Genomic DNA, 20089 nt, shown 5'->3' on the forward strand with positions numbered 1-20089 from the left:
AATACCCATAGGGAGGGATGAACGTATTAAAAAAGGGTTGACTGCATGGAGCGGAATATTACTCAGCCTTAAGGAGAAAGGGCCTGGCCCTCAGTGTGGATGCAACTCTGAGTATACTTCAGCCAAAACAAGCGAGTCCCAAGGATTGGGTGACTGCACTTCTGGGAGTTTTTTCTTTGTTTTTTTGTTTTTTGGGCCACACCCGTTTGATGCTCAGGGGTTACTCCTGGCTAAGCGCTCAGAAATTGCCCCTGGCTTGGGGGGACCATATGGGATGCTGGAGGATCGAACTGTGGTCTTTCATTGGCTAGCGCTTGCAAGGCAGACACCTTACCTCTAGCACCACTTCTAGGAGGTTTTAAGGAGACTGGAAGGAGATGGGATGGTGGGGAGGGAGCGGGGGCTGGGGAATGTGCCGTAGGAGGTAGCTTAGCTGGTATTTCTGTTGGACCGGTGTTCTGGGGTGAGGTGGGTGGTGGCACAATATGAGTGTACTTGCTATCATTGAATTGTATAATTTTTGTTGTTGTTTTTGGACCACACCTTGGATTCATGCAAGGCAAGCAACCTATCCATTGTACTATCTCTCCAGGTCCTGAATTGTTTACTTTTTTTTTTTTTTTTTTTTTGGTTTTTGGGTCACACCCAGCAGTGCTCAGGGGCTACTCCTGGCTCTATGCTCATAAATCATTCCTGGCAGGCTTGGGGGACCATATGGGATGCTGGGATTCGAACTATCATCCTCTGCATGCAAGGCAAACACCTTACCTCCATGCTATCTCTCTGGCCTGAATTGTTTACTTTTAAAATGGTTAATAAGTAGGGTTTTTTTTTCTGTTTTTTTTTTTGTTTGTTTTGTTTTGTTTTCTTTTTGTTCTAGTTTTTGCTTTTGGGGGCACACCTGGCTCTGCACTCAAGAATCACTCCTAGGGCCAGAGTGATAGCATAGTGGGTAGGTCATTTGTCTTGCAGTGGCCTATCTGGGATAGATCCCTGGTATCTCATATGGTCCCCAAGCCTGCCAGGAATCACTCAGGAGTGATTCCTGAGTTCAGAGCCAGGAGTAACCCCTGAGTACTACTGGGTGTGGTTTCCCCAAAAAATGAATTACTCCTGGTGGTGCTTGGAGGATTATATTGGGTGTGGGGGTTAAACCAGGGTCATTGCGTGCAATGCGAATGCCATGCCTACTGTACTATAGCTCTGGCCTCCTCCCCTCTTCTTAAAGAAGACAGATTCAGGAGACAGAGTGATAGTACAGAGGGCAAAAAGCCTTGCTTGTGACTGATCTGGATTTGATCCCCAGATGGTTCCCTGGATGAGGAGGTAATCCCTAAACACAGAGCCAGGAGTAAATTCTGGGTGTGGCCCAAAACAAAAAGCAAAATAAAATAAAGAAGAAGGCATTTGTGTTCCCTGAACCCACATGTTGGTGCTGTGCAAACATTTGTGGCCTGCATGTCCCCTCCTGAGATGTGCACTTTCCTACCTTTTTGTTTTGTTTTGTTTTGGGGGTCACACCCGGCAGTGCTCAGGGGTTACTCCTGGCTCTATGCTCAGAAATCACTCCTGGCAGGCTCAGGGGACCATACGGGTTGCTGAGATTTGAACCACCATTCGTCCTGGGTTGGCTGTGTGCAAGGCAAACGCCCTACCGCTGTGCTATCTTCCTCCCACCACCACCCCCCTGTCCCCCCACCTCCATTTTCTACTTTTAAGCCAGGCTGTGTACCTGGCTCTCTCTGGCTTTGGAGAAGCCTGCTCTCTCTCTTGAGCAAGTTACTTGTTACTCTCTCCCCTTCCTTATCCTCTCCCTCCCCTTCCTCAATACCTTCGAATAAAACCTGTTTTTACTTCAAAAATAAAATAACAAAGAACCGAGAAAACAGATTAGTGCTAGGGAGAGCCGGAGGTCCAAAGCACCAAGGAGACCTGGATCCGGGCTGGCCTGGAATTCCATCTACACAGGCTGACAGCCCAGCACTGCCTGTTCCCCTGAGTCTCTTCAGATGTCATCTCTGAGCACAGAGCCAGGAGTAATCCCTGAGCACTGTTCGGTGATGCAATTACTTGAGAAATAATTTTAGCTCTCTAAGCTACATCTCCTGGGTCAGACACTATATTCTGGAACTGTTCTCTAGAGCTCCTCTCAGGCTTCCACATTTATCCATAAGGACACGGGCGGGTGCGGTTCCTTCAACGCCCTGTGGCCCTGCCACCTACTGCCAGCCACACCTGACACCCGTCACCACCGAAACTGCCCCACCTCTGACCTTCTGGCTCAGACCCACCTGTAACCTCCCACCAGCTACTTTCCTCCACTCGCTTCTCCTTGATGGGCCTCAGCCCACTGATCCTAATTCTGCTGCTCACCACCTCCAGGGATAAACCATGAGTATTTCTAGTTCCCTAGAAGTCTTTTTATTTATTTATTTATTTATTTATTTATTTATTTATTTATTTATTTATTTATTTATTTATTTATTTATGTTTTTGGGTCACACCTGGTGGCACTCAGGGGTTACTCCTGGCTCTGTGCTCAGGAATTGCTCCTGGTGGGCTCAGGGGACCATATGGGGTGCCAGGGATCAAACCCTGGTCCATCCTGGGTTGGCCACAGGCAAAGCAAACACACGACTGCTGTGATATCACTCTGGCCACTCTCATTGATTGATTGATTGGTTTTTGAGTAACATCCGATGGCACTCAGGGGTTATTCCTGGCTCTGCACTTAGAAATCGCTCCTGGCAGGCACAGGGGACCATATGGGATGCTGGAATTCGAACCACCATCCGTCCTGGATTGGCTGTGTGCAAGGCAAACGCCCTACCACTGTACTATCTTTAGGCCCCTCTCTTTTATTTATTTATTTATTTATTTATTTGTTTATTTATTTATTTATTTTTCTGTTTTTTTGGGGGGGGTCACACCCGGCAGTGCTCAGGGGTTCCTCCTGGCTCTACGCTCAGAAATCATTCCTGGCGGTCTCAGGGGACCATATGGGATGCCGGGATTCAAACCACTGACCTCCTGCATGCAAGGCAAACGCCTTACCTCTATGCTATCTCTCCGGCTCCACATTTTATTTATTCTTTATTTCTCTCTCTCTCTCTCTTCCTTCCTTCCTTCCTTCCTTCCTTCCTTCCTTCCTTCCTTCCTTCCTTCCTTCCTTCCTTCCTTCCTTCCTTCCTTCCTTCCTTCCTTCCTTCCTTCCTTCCTTCCTTCCTTCCTTCCTTCCTTCCTTTCTTTCTTTCTTTCTTTCTTTCTTTCTTTCTTTCTTTCTTTCTTTCTTTCTTTCTTTCTTTCTTCTTTCTTTCTTTTTTTGTGGTTTTTGGGTCACACCCGGCAGTGCTCAGGGGTTATTCCTGGCTCTAGGCTCAGAAATTGCTCCTGGCAGGCACGGGGGACCATATGGGACGCCGGGATTCGAACCGATGACCTCCTACATGAAAGGCAAATGCCTTACCTCCATGCTATCTCTCCGGCCCTATTTTTCTAATTTTTTAAAGCCAGTCAAATTGAGCAGAGTGTGTGGGGGGTTATATACCAACTTTTGTGATACTAACATTAATCTCTCTTTTATTTTTAATTTTTTAATTTTTGGGCTCTATCTTGCTGTGCTCAAGGCTAACTCCTGGCGGGGCTCAGGGATCATTACTGGTGGGCTTGGGGGACCATATGAAGTACCAGAATCAACCCAGAATGGCCGCGTGCAAGGCAAGCACCTTACCCGTTGTACTATTGCTCCGGCTCCTTTTGGTCAAATTTTTGGATGCTAGGGATTGAGCCCAGAGCTGCAGACATGCAAGACCTATACTCTGCCCCTAAGCCAAATCCCTGCCATGATGTCACTGTTTTGGTTCCCTGGATAGGCGCCGGTAAGGTCATTATTCAAACCACTAGCCACAGCAGTTGGCCAGGTCACTCCAGACAGTCCAGTGCATTTGAGTACTGCCGAGAGAGTTCTTCCTTTATTCCCTTTCATTTTGGCGGGGGAATAGTTTATGTCACACCCAGCAGAGCTCAGGGGCTACTCCCAGCTCTGTGCTCAGGAGTCACTCCCAGCAGTGTTCAGGGGACCACGAGGTGTGGGAGCAAGTGCTCAGGCCTTTGCTCCTTCCCCCAAAGACCAGTCCTGTTCAGCGGGCAGGGCCTTTCCTGGATTGACTGGGTCAGTTTGGGATTGAGGTTTTGCTGGATAGAGAAGAGTTTAGCTGGGAGAGAACATTCATTATAGTTTTGCTGAAGGATCTGAAATCAGTGACTTTGAAACTGCCCAGGGTTATTCAGACATGCGATCAATATGAATGATTTGCCCAGGAGCCATTCATGAGTACAGAGCAAGGAGTAACTCCTGAGTGTTACCAGGTGTGGTTTCCAAACAAAATTAACTAAGATTTGTAAGCCCCCCAAAGGGGTGGGTTTCTGCCACCTTAAACATGTCTTTTATAGTGTGGAAACCCTTCAGGAGGGTTTTCATCAAGGCTTCCTAAATATGGTTGCTCATCAGAATGATGAGCAAACATATTTTTCTCTTTAAAGCTTTATGTTGTGGGCCAGAGAGATAGCATAGTAGATAGTAGATTTGTCTTGCATGAGTCCAACCTGAGTTTGATCTCAGGCATCCTATATGGTTCCCTGAGCCTTCAAAGAATAATTTCTCAGAGCCGAAGAGATAGCATGGAGGTAAGGCATTTGCCTTGCATGCAGAAGGATGGTGGTTTGAATCCCAGCATCCCATATGGTCCCCTGAGTCTGCCAGGAGCAATTTCTGAACCTAGAGCCAGAAGTAGCCCCTGAGCACTGCCGGGTGTGACCCAAAAACCAAATAATAATAATAATAATAATAATAATAATTTCTCTCTTTGTTTTTTGTTTTTGTTTTTGGGCCACACCCAGAGTGCTTAGAGGTTGCTCCTGGCTCTACACTCGGAAATTGCTCCTGGCAGGCTTGGGGGGCCATATGAGATGCCAGGGATTGAACCTGTGTCTGTCCAGATCAGCAATGTGCAAGATAAACACCTTATTGCTATTCTATGACTCCGACCCCTAGGAGTAATTTCTTTCTTTCTTTTTTTTGGGGGGGGGCCACACCCGTCAGTGCTCAGGGGTTACTCCTGGCTGTCTGCTCAGAAATAGCTCCTGGCAGGCACGGGGGACCATATGGGACACCGGGATTCGAACCAACCACCTTTGGTCCTGGATCAGCTGCTTGCAAGGCAAACACCACTGTGCTATCTCTCCAGGCCCTCTAGGAGTAATTTCTAGGTGCAGAGCCAGAAATAATCCCTGAGCACTGCCAGGTATCATGCCCCACTTCACCAAGAAAAAAAAAGTAAAAAAATAAAATAAAAGCTTCATGTGTTGTGAATAGACACATAGGGGTCAGAGTGATAGTACAGGGCTTTTGCCTGTCATGAAGCTGACCCAGATTCAATCCCCACACTCCCTATGGTCCCCTCAGCCATGCCAGGAGTGATCCCTGAACACAGAACTAGAGATAAGCCCTGAGTATTTCAGGTATGGCCCCCAAACCAAAGGAGCAAAGAGCAAAACAAATCACAATAACAACAAATCAAAAGCAGCCAAATAAAAAAAAAAAAAGCCTCAGGGTCGAAGTGGTGGCGCAATGGTAGGGCATTTGCCTTGCACGCGGCTTACCTAGGACGAACTGTGGTTCAATCCCCCAGCATCCCATATGGTCCCCTGAGCCAGGAGAAATTTCTGAGCGCAGAGCCAGGAGTAACCCCTGAAAGTCACTACATGTGACCCCCAAACCAAAAAATAAAAAAGTCTCCAATTTAATACCTAAAGTCACATAGGGTTTCCTGAGCACCACCAAAAATGGTCCCTAAGAATAAGTCAGGGATTAGATCTGAATACAGTTGGGTGTGACCCAAAACCAATAACATAATCTAAGTGTCCATCTTAATGTCAGTTTTCTAGGTTTATCCTCAACCTTTCTCCGCTCACTTTATTTTCCTAAAAAGATTTGATAAAAAAAGAAAAAAAAAAGACTTGATAATCTGTTGAGCACTATTTCCATATTGATCTTTAGGAAGCTATCATGACCCTTTTATTCCATCTATATTTTACAATCATCTTGTCTTGCTTTGTTCTATTTTTTTTTGGGGGGGTCACACCCGGCGGTGCTCAGGGATTACTCCTGGCTGTCTACTCAGAAATAGCTCCTGGCAGGCACGGGGGACCATATGGGACACCGGGATTCGAACCAACCACCTTTGGTCCTGGATCGGCTGCTTGCAAGGCAAACGCCACTGTGCTATCTCTCTGGGCCGGCTTTGTCTTATTTTATTTTCTGATACACACACCCTGGTGCTTAGTGAGCATAGCCAGCTCAGTGCTCTGGGAATCTCCTAGTAATGAAGTGGTCGAGACAGGGCCAGATCCATGCACAGCAGCACCATGGACTCTCGCTCCCACCTAACCTGTCATTTTTTTTAAAATTTTGAGTCACACCCAGCGATGCTCAGGGGTTACTCCTGGCTCTATGCTCAGAAATCGCTCCTGGCAGGCTCGGGGGACTATATGGGATGCCGAGATTTGAACCATTGTCCTTCTTCATGCAAGGCAAATGCCCTACCTCCATGCTATCTCTTCGGCTCTCTTTTACTCCTTTAAAAAATTATTTTAGGGGCCAGAGTGGTGACGCAAGTGGTAAGGCATCTTTCTTGCCCGCACTAGCCTAGGATGAACCACAGTTCAATCCCCTGCATCCCATATGGTCCCCCAAGCCAGGAGCGATTTCTGAGCACATAGCCAGGAGTAACCCCTGAGCGTCACAGGGTGTAGCCCCAAAACCAAAAAAAGTTGGGGGGCATTTGCCTTGCACACAGCCAACGCTGGACAGAGCTCGGTTTGATTCCCAGCTTCCCATATGGTCCCCTGAGACTGCCAGGAGCTATTTCTGAGTGTGAAGCCAGGAGTAACCCCTGAGTGCTGCTGAGTGTGACCCCCCCAAAAATAAAAAAGATGGGTATATTAGGAGCTGGAGTGATAGTACATTTTGCACGAAGATGACCCAGGCTCAATCTCTGGCACTACATATGGTCTTCTCAGTCCTACCAGGAGTGATCTCTGAGTACAGAGACAGGAGTAAGCTCTGAACACTCTTGGGTGTGGCCCAAATACCAAATAAAGGACCATAAGTAAATAAAAATACAGCATGGTGATTATAATTAATAATACTCCATTACAAACTTGGACATGACAAAGAGACATTCTCACTGCAGGGAAAAATTTGTAATTATGTGATGGGAGGGTTAGCTCATGGTCAAAATGTGTAATATCAACACACTGTAGACTTTCCAATTATATAAAGTCATATATGCCCACTGGCACCCCCTAAAGGTGGAGAAATGACTTGAGGTCCTCTGTCCCTTTTATTTTTTGGCCACCACCCGGCAGCCCTCACCCCTGGCTCTGCGCTCAGGAATTGCTCCTGACAGGCTTGGGGAACCATATGGAATGCTGGGAATTGAACCCAGGTTCATCCTGGGTTGGCCGCTTGCAAGGCTAATGCCCTACCATAACACTGTGCTGTCTCTCTGGCTCCTATCTCTCTCTCTCTTCTTTCCTCTTCCTGACAAGTTCATCTGGGAAGGGCTCAGTACTATCTTTCCAACCCTTGGATCAGTTCTTTTAATCTGACAAAGGAAGATTGCAGACCTGGAAAGATAGGCTCCTGGCCTGCACTTGATTTCAGGCACCGGATCCGGGGATCAAACCCAGGTGGGCTGTGTCTTACCCAGTGATTATCTCTCTTGGAATTTAATATGAGACCTGGGTTTGGTCACCAACACTTCTCCTTTCCTCCATGCACACACAACCACATGCCAACATAAGCACACAAAGTCGCATTCACATACATACACGCACACACAATGATTAGCTATAGGCTGTGAATTGTCACGGATTCCAGGAACAGGGTTCCTGGCAGTTAGTGAAGAAAAATTGGATTTAAGTGAGAGTTTAAGTCACAGCCAGCCAGGCAGGACCTTCAGCTCTTCAGCCTTTCCCTCTCCCTGAATATGTTTCTTTATTTTTCCCTTTGTTTGTGGTCCTGGGGCTTGAACCCAGGACCTCACACATGCAAGGCAAGTGTTCCAGCTGTAAACCTCCTCCCCAGCTTTTTTCCACAATTTTGAATGAATATTTGGCAGGAAGTGGGGCCTCATATTGACTCCCAGAACTTCAGTTGAATAAAGGCAGTTGCGGTCTGAAGGCCTCCAGGCAGAATTCCAGAACCTTCCTCCTGCTCTGCAAAGCAAATGTGCTCAGATAATGGCAGTAATGATGCTACTGGTTATATCTCTGTGCCCCTCACCTGTCTGGCCTGTGTGAAAGGCAGATGGCCTTGGCAGAAATTTGAAAATTTATCATAAACTTCATCAGAAAAGAACCTCTGGAGAAGCAAACTAGCTCCTGCAGCTCCCTTCTCCCATTGCTGAATCCTAATGATTTGCCAGTGTGACCAGAGCAGCCTAACTCTACCCAATATACCAACTTGTACCTCCCTCATCCTGGGCTGCCTCGGGCTTTGTTGGCCTTTGTTCCCTCATCATCCAGCCTGTAGAGATTTGAACCGTTTTCCTATCTCAGAGAACATCACTGCAAGGATGTTTTCCTAATTGGGCCTGAAGAACAGGTTGTAGCAAGAACTTCAGATTCCTTTGTAAGGCCCGAGCAAACCAGAGATGGAAGAACAAAGCCCTTAAAAATGTAGGAGCAGGGGGAAAAAATGGGAAAAGGAAAAATATGTAGTTACCGGGCCAGAGCTATTATACAGCAGGTAAAACATGTGCTTTACATGTTGCTGACCTGGGCTTGATCCTTGGCATCCCCTATGGTCTCCTGAGTGATATCTGAGTGCAGAGCCAGGAGTAAGAGCCCTGCCGGATGTGACCTTTAAAGAATAGCAAAAAAAATAAAAAAAAATAAATAAAAAGGAAAGGAAAATAAAGTAGGGTGAATTTGGGTTAGAGAAGTGACTCAATGGTAAGGCACAGCCCTATCTCTTTCTTTCTTTCTTTCTTCTCTATTTCCTTCCCTTTTCTTTTTCTTTTTTCCCTTTTCTTCTACACATCTTGGCTCTGAATTCAGCATCAGTCTTGATGGGTTTGAGGAACTGTTTGGGGTACCAGGGATTGAACCCATAGGTAACATGCAAGGCAAAAGCCCTATCCACTGAACTATCTATCCAGCCACAATGGGTTATTTTCTTTTCTTTTCTTTTCTTTTTTTTCCGAGAGATAGCATGGAGGTAAGGTGTTTGCCTTTCATGCAGAGGGTCGGTGGTTCAAATCCCGGCATCCCATATGGTCCCCTGAGCCTGCCAGGAGCAATTTCTGAGAGTAGAGCCAGGAGAAACCCCTGAGTGCTGCCAGGTGTGACCCAAAAACCAAAATAAATAAAATAAAATAAAAAGACTTATTCACATATACTTTTTGGCTTTTGGACCACACTGGGTGACGTTCAGGGGTTACTTCTGGCTATGTGCTCAGAAATCGCTTCTGGCTTGGGGGACATATGGGATGACGGGGGATCAAACCGCGGTCCATCCTAGGTTATCTCATGCAAGGCAAATGCCGTACTGCTCGTGCCACTTCTCCGCCCTCCCCCATGGGTTATTTTCTTTCTTTCTTTTCTTTCTTTCTTTCTTTTTTTTTTTTTTTGTGGTTTTTGGGTCACACCCGGTAGTACTCAGGGGTTATTCCTGGCTCCAGGCTCAGAAATTGCTCCTGGCAGGCATGGGGGACCATATGGGACGCAGGGATTCAAACCGATGACCTCCTGCATGAAAGGCAAACGCCTTATCTCCATGCTATCTCTCCGGCCCCATGGGTTATATTCTTAAAGGTGAATGTTTTTTCTTGTACTACCAAGAACTAAGAACGTGCTCTAAGGCTGTATTGATCTTATTGATTTTCAAGTGGGCAATGTGATGTCAATGTGATATCAGTTGGACTTTTCTGGAAACTATGTTGATTTTTTTGGTTTGTTTTGGGCCACACCCAGCAATGCTCAGGGGTTACTCCTGGCCCTGCACTCCAGGATTACTTCTGGCATGGCTTGCGGGACCATCTGGGATGCCGGGATCAAACCTGCGTCAGCCTCCTGCAAGGCAAATGCCTTATCTACTGTACCATCTATCTCTCCAATCCAGATAGGGGTCTTAACCCTCCAATGCTTTGTTCCAAATGTGAGCTCAACTTAGAAATTGGAGGGCTGGTGAGGCACTTGTCTTAAACACTGCTTGAACCAGGTTCAACAGCCCCCTGGCACAATATTTGGTCTCCTTAGCTCCACTAGGAGTGCTCTGTGAGTACAAAACCAGGAGTAAGCCTTGATAATAGCCAGGTGTGCCCTCCAAAAAAAATAAGAAGAAGAAAAAGAAGAAGAAGAAGAAGAAGAAGAAGAAGAAGAAGAAGAAGAAGAAGAAGAAGAAGAGAAAAAAATTGGGGGCCAGAGTGATAGCACAACAGTAAGGTGTTTGCCTTGCACGTGACCAACATAGGACAGACTGTGGTTCGAATCCCTGCATCCCATATGGTCCCCTGCGCCTGCCAGGGGCGATTTCTGAGCACAAAGCCAGGAGTAACCCCTGAGCACCTCCGGATGTGACCAAAAAAAAAAAAAAACCAACAAAAAACAAAAAACAAAAACAAAAACAAAAAAATTGTGTCTGCAGAAATAATCAAGTCAGGAGGGTCCTTTTGTTGTTAGGGGTGGTGCATGTGTGAGTTTGAGTGTGTGGGTGAGAATTTGTGTGTGTGAATGTATGTGAGTGTATGTAAGTTTGTGTGTGCCTGTAATCTAACAGGACAGCGGACAGACTCCTGTATCAGAAGAGAAAAAGGTTGTGTGAGGACATAGAGACTCTGGCAGAAAAGGCTTAGGCACGAAGAAGGCGGAGATAAAAGCGAGGTGACTACAGGCCAAGGACTGCGAGCACCCCAGAGGGTGGCAGATGGCTCTGAGACACCATGGCTCTGGCTTTCAGACGTGTCTCAGATGCTCGCACATAAGCATCTCTCAGACAAGGAGCAGGCACCTTTTTTACTCATTCCAGCAGCTGCAGGAGCAGAGGTGGGAGGCACTAGACATGGAGGCCTCTGTCCCTCTCCTGAGTCGTGAGTGGGGCGGGAAGGGCGGGCTCTGCTCCTGGCCTGGGCTGCAGTGCTCGTGGCACTTTTAGGATCCAACAGATAAAGTGATAGCACAACTATCTCACAAATGGGAGCCGCAGGCAAGGATTGCGACTGGGCAACAAGAATACACTGGATCAGGCCACTACTGCTCCAGGAACAGTTTCAGGCCGGCTTCCCTGGGAGAGACCTTCTTTTGCACCCAGCTTGCTGTCCCTGGTCCCAGTTCCTGGGAGAGATGGAATGTCTATCCAAGGGGCAGCAAGGGCCACATGCTCTCGATGCACAAAATATTGCACAGGGGGTGGAGGGGCTGAAGCGATAGTACAGTGAGTGGGAGGTAGGTCCTTTACCTTGCAAGCAGCTGACCCAGGTTTGATCCTGGGCATCCCATATGGTCTCCTGGACACCTCAAAGAGTGATCCCCGAGTGCAGTCTGGAGTAATCTCTGAACACCACTAATATGACCCTACTCCCAAGACCCAAAACAAAACAACAGATACTGTATGGATACAAGGCCAGGAAGACAACAGCTTAAAACATTAGGGTTCCTTGGGCCCGGAGAGATGGCACAGTGGTGTTTGCCTTGCAAGCAGCCGATCCAGGACCAAAGGTGGTTGGTTCGAATCCCGGTGTCCCATATGGTCTCCCGTGCCTGCCAGGAGCTATTTCTGAGCAGACAGCCAGGAGTAACCCCAGAGCACTGCTGGGTGTGGCCCAAAACCCCCCAAAAAAACCAAACAAACCAAAACAAAACAAAAACATTAGGGTCCCAGAGTGATAGCACAGTTGAGTAGGGCATTTGCCTTGCAAGTAGCCAACTCCAATTTGATCCTAGCATTCCATATGGTCTTCTGAGCCTGCCAGGAGTAACCCCTGAGCACCGCCCAAACTAAAAACAAAAAAATTAGGTTTCAGTGGCCAGAGAGATAGGGCAGTGAGTCAAGTGCTTGCCTTGTACAACTCCCACCTGGGTTCAAGCCCCAGCATTGCGTAAGGTTCTTGAAGTATGCTGGCCAGGAGTAGTTCCTGAGCACAGCTGGGTGTGACACAAAAACAATGTATGTCTATATATTTAAAATATATAGCACATGCATATAAAAATATATACATATATGGGGCAGGAGAGATAGCACAGCGGTAAAGCATTTGCCTTGCATGTGGCTGACCCGGGACGGATCCGATTCGATTCCCAGCATTCCATATGGTCCCCTGAGCTTGCCAGAAGTGATTTCTGAGCACAAAGCCAGGAATAATCCCTGAGCATCGCTGGGTATGGCCCCCAAACCAATCAATTAATAAATAAATAAACTGCTTTAAAAATATATATACATATGGTATACACATATTATATAAAGGATCATCTTTCATGAACTGTTTTGAGGAAGCACCAAAATATACAAGTTTGGGCTGGAGAGATATCATGGAGGTAAGGTGTTTGCCTTGCATGCAGAAGGACAGTGGTTTGAATCCCGGCATCTCATATGTTCCCTGGAGCCTGCCGGGGGTGATTTCTGAGCGTAGAGCCAGGAGTAGCCCCTGAACGCTGCCGGGTATGACCCAACCCCCCCCAAAAGAATTATGACTAATAATAATTGTGTCTGCTTTTTGTTTGTTTGTTTTGGACCACCCTTGGTAGCATGCAAGGCAAATGCCCTACCTGCTTTACTATCATGTCAGCCCTGCTTTTTGTTTTGAATTACAATTGGAAGTACTTGTGGCTACTCTCTTGTGGAGTCTCTCTTTGAGACTGGGGGGAACATGTGAGGGATAGAACCAGGGGTCTCTGCATACAAAGCTTACACCCCAGCACTTAGAACCATATCCCCCTTATTTTTATTCCTACAACTCTGTATTCTACAGTATGGCTTCCTTCTAGGGAGAGAACAATCTTGGGACACAATGTTGGTTTCTTTGGCCTGGAAGCCAAGACCACCAGTGGGGGACATTTGGGACTGCTTGTGTCATGGAACTGGAATTGGTTGCTATAAGCCGATGACTTTGGAGTTGTGTTTAGGACCTAAAATGTTCTCAGAATAATTACTTAGTACTTTCACCAGCTATCGGAAAACCGTAGCGACCAAGAAAAGACACGACTGCTGAGAAGTCATTCTTCAAGTCCAAAATGAAGGGTGGCCGTATGAAGTAAAGAACCTATCAGCAAAAGGCGAGCAAAGAGAATCAGACTGGGGAATGGAAGAATTGGAAGCAAAATGTCCTTATTGTGGTCGGTGACTTGGTAGTGAATTACAGCAACAAGAAACTGTTAGTAACAGTTTCTTGCTCAATGCATACATGTGCATACGTGTACACATATACACAAACACACACATGTGTGTTTGCGATAACAAAGCCACAGGCTGTGTGGCTTAAAAGTGAACAGAAGGGGCCGGCGAGGTGGCGCTTGAGGTAAGGTATCTGCCTTGCAAGCGCTAGCCCAGGAAAGATCTCGACCGTGGTTCGATCCCCCGGCGTCCCATATGGTCCCCCCAAGCCAGGGGCAATTTCTGAACCCTTAGCCAGGAGTAACCCCTGAGCATCAGATGGGTGTGGCCCGAAAAACCAAAAAAAAAAAAAAAAGTGAACAGAAGGGGCTGGAGCGATGGTGCAACTGTAGGGCATTTGCCTTGCACTCGGCTGACCCAGGACGGACCATGGTTCGATCCCCTGGCATCCCATATGGTCCCCCAAGCTTGGAGCGATTTCTGAGCTCATAGCCAGGAGTAAACCCCCCCCCCAAAAGAAAAAAAGTGAACAGAAATGCTCAGGACAGAAAAGTTTGTTTGCAGTATCATTAGGTCAAGCTTTCCAAAGGTGCCAGGAAAGATCTTTCTTGCACCCTTCAGTTTTTGTTGGTTCTGGCACTTCCGAGGGTCCCTTGGTGTGTGGGATGTATGACAGTGTCTCTTCTCCCTCCAGAACACGATGCTCTTTCTCCCTGTGTCTGTGCCTTTGCATGGCATATTTCTTCTCTTGAATGTCAATCAAGTACTTTTGGGGGGCATGTGAGGGGTGTTGGACTTCCCCTTGCAGAGCTCAGGAACTAGTCCTGGCTCTGTGCTCAGGGGTGACACCTGGTGGTCACCAGGCTGGGGCTCTAACTAGGGTTGGAGGGATGCAAGACAAGTGCCTTAACCCATGGCCCCTCTGGCCTAATGATGATGATGGTTGTTGTTATTATTATTATTATGGTTTTGAGGCAACACCTGGCGGCGCTCAGGGGTTACTCCTGGCTTTGCACTCAGAAATCACTCCTAGCAGGCTCGGGTACCATATAGGATGCCAGAGATACAACCCAGGTCCATTTTGGGTTGGCCACATGCAAGGCAAATGCCCCACCGCTATGCTATCACCCCTGCCCCCAAATCTTAATTTGGTGACATATATAAAGACCCTATTTCTTTTTTTTTTTTTGGGGGGGGGTTACACCCAGCAGTGCTCAAGGGTTACTCCTGGCTCTCTGCTCAGAAATCGCCCCTGGCAGGCTCAGGGGACCATATGGGATGCCAGGATTCAAACCACCGTCCTTCTGCATGAAAGGCAAATGCCTTACCTCCATGCTATCTCTCCAGCCCACACCCTACCCTTTTTTTTTTTTTTTAACTCTTTAAGAGTCCATAGGCTCCCTTAAATAATTCAAGAGTGCTGTCCCATCGCCTGATCACTGATGCTACCTGGCCTTAAAAAGGAGGCCAAGCCCTGTGGGGAAGGGGAACATGAGAACAGGGAGGCATCCTGCAGGGTCTCCCAGCCATTGTCTTCTGAGCTGAGCCTGTGGCATGAACCACTACAGAAGCAGGAGGGAGTTTGGTTTTGCATGGAAATAAATACTCAGGGTTGATTACACATGCTCTGCGTTTGCCCTAATAGGGGAATGAGATTTTAGTTACTTGATTATTTGGATGTCCTTCCAGCTGTCTCTGTGGCTTCCCCCCATCTTCACCCCCTGGGCTCTGGCGACCAAGGGGCACGCACCACTGCCAGGTTTGCAGCACTGCTGGTGTCACTGCCTGTCTTTGGGGTAGAGTGTGATCAGACCTCACCCAGTGACATTTTTTTTTAATATGGAACGCTTCAGGATTTTGCGTGTCATCTTGTGCAGGGGCCATGCTAATCTTCTCTGTGTCGTTTTAATTTTAGTATATGTGTTGCCAAAGACCCTATTTCTAAATGAAGTCACATTTCCGGCTAAATGTTTTGCAGTCTAGAAACCAGATTATAAAAATCTTGATATAAAATACAATCTTGATATAAAATACAGAGGATTAAAAATATGTGGGTGGGCCCGGTGAGATAGCACAGTGGTGTTTGCCTTGCAAGCAGCCGATCCAGGACCAAAGCTGGTTGGTTCGAATCCCGGTGCTCATATGGTCCCCTGTGCCTGCCAGGAGCTATTTCTGAGCAGACAGCCAGGAGTAACCCCTGAGCACCGCTGGGTGTGGCCCAAAAACAAACAAACAAACAAAATGTGGGTGTAGAGGAGGTGGTGTGGAATAGATTTATATTCGTAAAAGGTAAATTGATGTTTGGTCCCCAAAATAAAAGCTTTTTTTTTTTTTTTTAATAATTTTATCAGGTGTTTTGGTTTTTTTTTTTTTTTTAGATAAATCTTTATTTAAGCACCATGATTACAAGCATGATTGTAGTTGGGTTTCAGTCATAAACAGAACATCCCCCTTCACCAGTGCAACATTCCCACCACCGATGCCCCAGATCTCTCTCCTCTCTCACCCCTGCCTGTATTCGCAACAGGCATTCTACTTCTCTCATTCTTTAACATTGTCATGCTAGTTGTTAGTGTAATTATTTCCCTAACAGCATGCACCACTCTTTGTGGTGAGCTTCAAATTGTGAGCTGGCCCTTCAGGCCCATCCAGCCCTTAACTCTATTGTCTCTGGGCCTTATTACAGTAATGTCTTTAATTTTTTTTTTTTTTTTTTTTTAGTGTTTAGGTCACACTCAGCAGTACTCAAGGGTTACTCCTGGCTCCATGCTCAGATAATCGCTCCTGACAGGCCTGGGGGACCATATGGGATGCCGGGATTTGAACTACTGTCCTTCTGTATGAAAGGCAAATGCCTTGCCTCCATGCTATCTCTCCAGCCCCATGTCTTTAATTTTTCTTAGAACCCATAGATGAGTGAGACTATTCTGTGTCTATCTCTCTCCCTCTGACTTATTTCACTCAGCATAATAGATTCCATGTACATCCATATATAGGAAAATTTTATGACTCCATCTCTCCTGACTGCTGCAAAATATTCCATTGTGTATCTATACCACAATTTCTTTTTTTATAATTATCTTTATTTAAACACCGTGATTACAAATATGATTATAGTTGTATGATTACAGTCATGTAAAGAATACCCCCCTTCACCAGTGCAACATTCCCACCACCAATTTCCCAGATCTCCCTCCTTCCCACCCCCCCACACCTGTACTCAAGACAGGCTTTCTAACTTCCCTCATTCATTCACATTGTTATGATAGTTTTCAGTGTAGTCATCTCTCCAACTGCACTCATCACTCTATGTGATGAGCTTCATGTCATGAGCTGTACCTACCAGCCCTCATCTCTCTTGTCTCTGAGATACTGTTAAAAATGTCTTTCATTTTTCTTAAAACCCATAGATGAGTGAAACCATTCTGCATCTTTCTCTCTCCCTCTGACGTACTTCACTCAGCATAATAGATTCCATGTACATCCATGCATAGGAAAATTTCATGACTTCATCTCTCCTGATGGCTGCATAGTATTCCATTGTATATATGTACCACAGTTTCTTTAGCCATTCATCTGTTGAAGGGCATCTTGGTTGTTTCCAGAGTCTGGCTATTGTAAATAGTGCAGCAATAAATATAGGTGTGAGAAAGAGATTTTTGTATTGCATTTTTGTGTTCCTAGGATATATCCCTAGGAATGGAATAGCTGCATCATATGGGAGCTCAATTCCCAGTTTGTGGAGGAATCTCCATATTGTTTTTCATAGAGGGTGGACTAGACAGTATTCCCACCAGCAGTGAATGAGAGTTCCTTTCTCTCCACATCCACTCCAGTACTGATCGTTCTTGTTTTTGGTGATGGGGCCGGAGAGATAGCATGGAAGTAAGGCATTTACCTTTCATGCAGAAGGTCATTGGTTCGAATTCCAGCATCCCATATGGTCCCCTGAGCCTGTCAGGAGCATTTTCTGAGCGTGGAGCCAGGAGTAACCCCTGAGCACTGCCAGGTGTGACCCTCCCCCCCCCAAAAAAAAACAAAAACAAACCCATGCCTTGTTCTTGGTGATGTGTGCCAGTTTCTGTGGTGTGAGATGGTACCTCATTGTAGTTTTGATTTGCATCTCCCTGATGATTAGTGATGTGGGGCATTTTTTTCATGTGTGTTTTGGCCATTTGTATTTCTTCTTTGAGGAAGAAATCACCCTGCAACATTATTTTAAAATAGAATCCCAGGAAGAGCGAGGAATGTGATGCCACAGCTGCTCCTGAAGGAGGCGCTTCAACACTAACGGAGTCTTTATATGAGGCACAAGGGCTCCCGAGGAGTATTTAGGAGGCCTGAGGTGCTTACCAGTGATTCTCATCAGCCCCTCTGATAGGCTCAAGGATACCTGGCTGCTCCCTCCTTGGCTGGGGTCCAGGGTCACACCTGGTGATGCTTGGGGAGATCATGTGGTGCTGGGAGTCGAACCCTGGTCACATGCCTACACCCTAACTGCTGTACTATCTTCTGATAATGGCCTCCAATGCTCTGACTCCCCCAAGGGCCCCCACCGCTTACCAGTGCAGCCAGGTTGTGCCTTTTTCAAATCCAGGCAAAGAAACATGACTGTTTTTCTCAAGGGCATCCAGCTCCAGGTCACCCAGAACCTTTAGAAGCTCAGATTCAGTTGGGAAAGCCGGGGAGTAACAGTTAAAAATGGGGTGGGAGGGCTGGAGCAGTGGCGCAGGTGTTAGGACATTCGCCTTGCACGTGCCTAGGACAGACTTCGGTTCAATCCCTCAGCGTCCCATTTGGTCTCCCAAGTCAGGGGCAATTTCTGAGCACATAGCCAGGAGTAACCCCTGAGTTACTGAATTCATCCCTGTGCCCCCCCCCCCAAATGGTGGATGGGATCTGTCGATGAGGCAATGTACACCCATGAGACCTGGGCTTGATTTCTGGCACCACAAAAAACTGAACCTATTATTTTTGGGGGAGGGACCCAAACCCAGTGGTTCTCAGGGTTTACTCCTGGCTCTGCACTCAGGGGTCATTTCTGGTGGTGCTCTGGTGATCATATGGGATGTGGGGATTGAACCCAGGTCAGCCACAAGCAAGGCAAATACCTTACCAGTAGTCCTATGGCTTTGGCCCCACAAAAATGAATTAAAATTGAATTAACATTTTGGGGGGGAGGTTTGAGTCACACCCGGCAGCATTCAGGGGTTCCTTCTGACTCTATGCTCAGAAATCGCTTCTGGCAGGCTCGGGGGACCATATGGGATGCCTGGAATCGAACCACCGTCTCTCTGCATGCATGCATGTCCTACCTCCATGCTATCTCTCTGACCCTGAATTAACATTTTTTTTGGGGGGTTTTGGGCCACACCCGGTAACGCTCAGGGGTTATTCCTGGCTATGTGCTCAGAAGTTGCTCCTGGCTTGGGGGACCATATGGGACACCGGGGGATCGAACCGTGGTCCGTCCAAGGCTAGCGCAGGCAAGGCAGAGCACCTTACCTTCAGCGCCACCGCCCGGCCCGAATTAACATTTTTAAAAGGCCATACATGGTGTAAATGAGCTCTCACAGCCCTTCCTCACTTTAATACTGGAGCATGGCAGCTAGTGGTCACTCCCAAACAGAGTAAGGAAATCTCACTCTGGGGAAAAAGACCAACTCAAGGGAACTAGCCACTAGTCCTTGAAGGGCCCAAAAGTCTTTCGCATGAAAAGACTCATGCACATTCCACTCTAAAATGGCAGACTTTTTTTTTTTTTTTTTTTTTTTTTTTGGTTTTTGGGTCACACCTGGCAGTGCTCAGGGGTTATTCCTGGCTCCAGGCTCTGAAATTGCTCCTGGCAGGCACAGGGGACCATATGGGGCGCCGGGATTCGAACTGATGACCTCCTGCATGAAAGGCAAACGCCTTACCTCCATGCTATCTCTCCGGCCCCTAAAATGGCAGACTTGAGGCATCGTTTTTTCTTTTTAGCTTAATGCGCTCCCCTCTCTCCAGAGAATCTCACATTCTCTCTTGGATGTGCCACCTTCTCTTGTTCCTCTTTATTTATTTGTTTGTTTTGGATCACACACCAGCACACCCAGAGGTTATTCCTGGTCTGAGCATGGGACTGACCCTAGGCTTAACCCCTAGCACCCCATATGATCCCCTGAGTCTTCCAGGAGTGATTCCTGAGTGTAGAGCCAGGTAAGTCCAATGCATGTTGGGTGTGGCCTGAAACCAAAACCAAAACAAAGTAAAATAAAAAACAGGGTCTGAGGGAGTAGAGAGATAGTGCAGGGGGTTAAGGTGCTTACCTTGCACGTGGCTGGCACAAATTTGATCCCCATCAGCACATGGTTTCTCAGGCACCGCTCAGTGTGGTCTTGAAGGTCTCCAAACACCACAGAGGTGACCGGGGTCAACCCTGGCACTCTCAGGCCCCCACAGAGAAATAATGGCACAGTTAAGAATTGCCAAGAGGGACCCCTAGGCCTTCTGAACACCACTTGGGAGGTCCCAAAGAAAACACCAACATAAGAAAATGAAATTTTTGAAGAAAAGATGTCAAGAAAAAGCGTCTGTTTACATTGGGCGTTGGTACTGTGGTTATCAATGTTTTCAATGCTTATCTGTTTGACAGAGAAGTTCAAAGTGTGTAAAAAAAAAATCCCCTCAATAAATCAAAGTATGTGTCAGGCCATGCAG

General features: G+C 46.9%; 1 non-coding gene across 1 annotated transcript; it reads right to left on the minus strand.

The window, feature by feature from the left end:
- Positions 1-15226: 15226 nt before the first annotated feature.
- LOC125996772 (U6 spliceosomal RNA) lies at positions 15227-15329 on the minus strand. Its single transcript, XR_007491453.1, has one exon. It is a non-coding gene; the product is annotated as a U6 spliceosomal RNA (small nuclear RNA).
- Positions 15330-20089: the final 4760 nt, after the last annotated feature.

Source organism: Suncus etruscus, chromosome 18, assembly GCF_024139225.1.
Source record: "Suncus etruscus isolate mSunEtr1 chromosome 18, mSunEtr1.pri.cur, whole genome shotgun sequence".
In the NCBI taxonomy this organism is placed as follows: Eukaryota; Metazoa; Chordata; class Mammalia; order Eulipotyphla; family Soricidae; genus Suncus; species Suncus etruscus.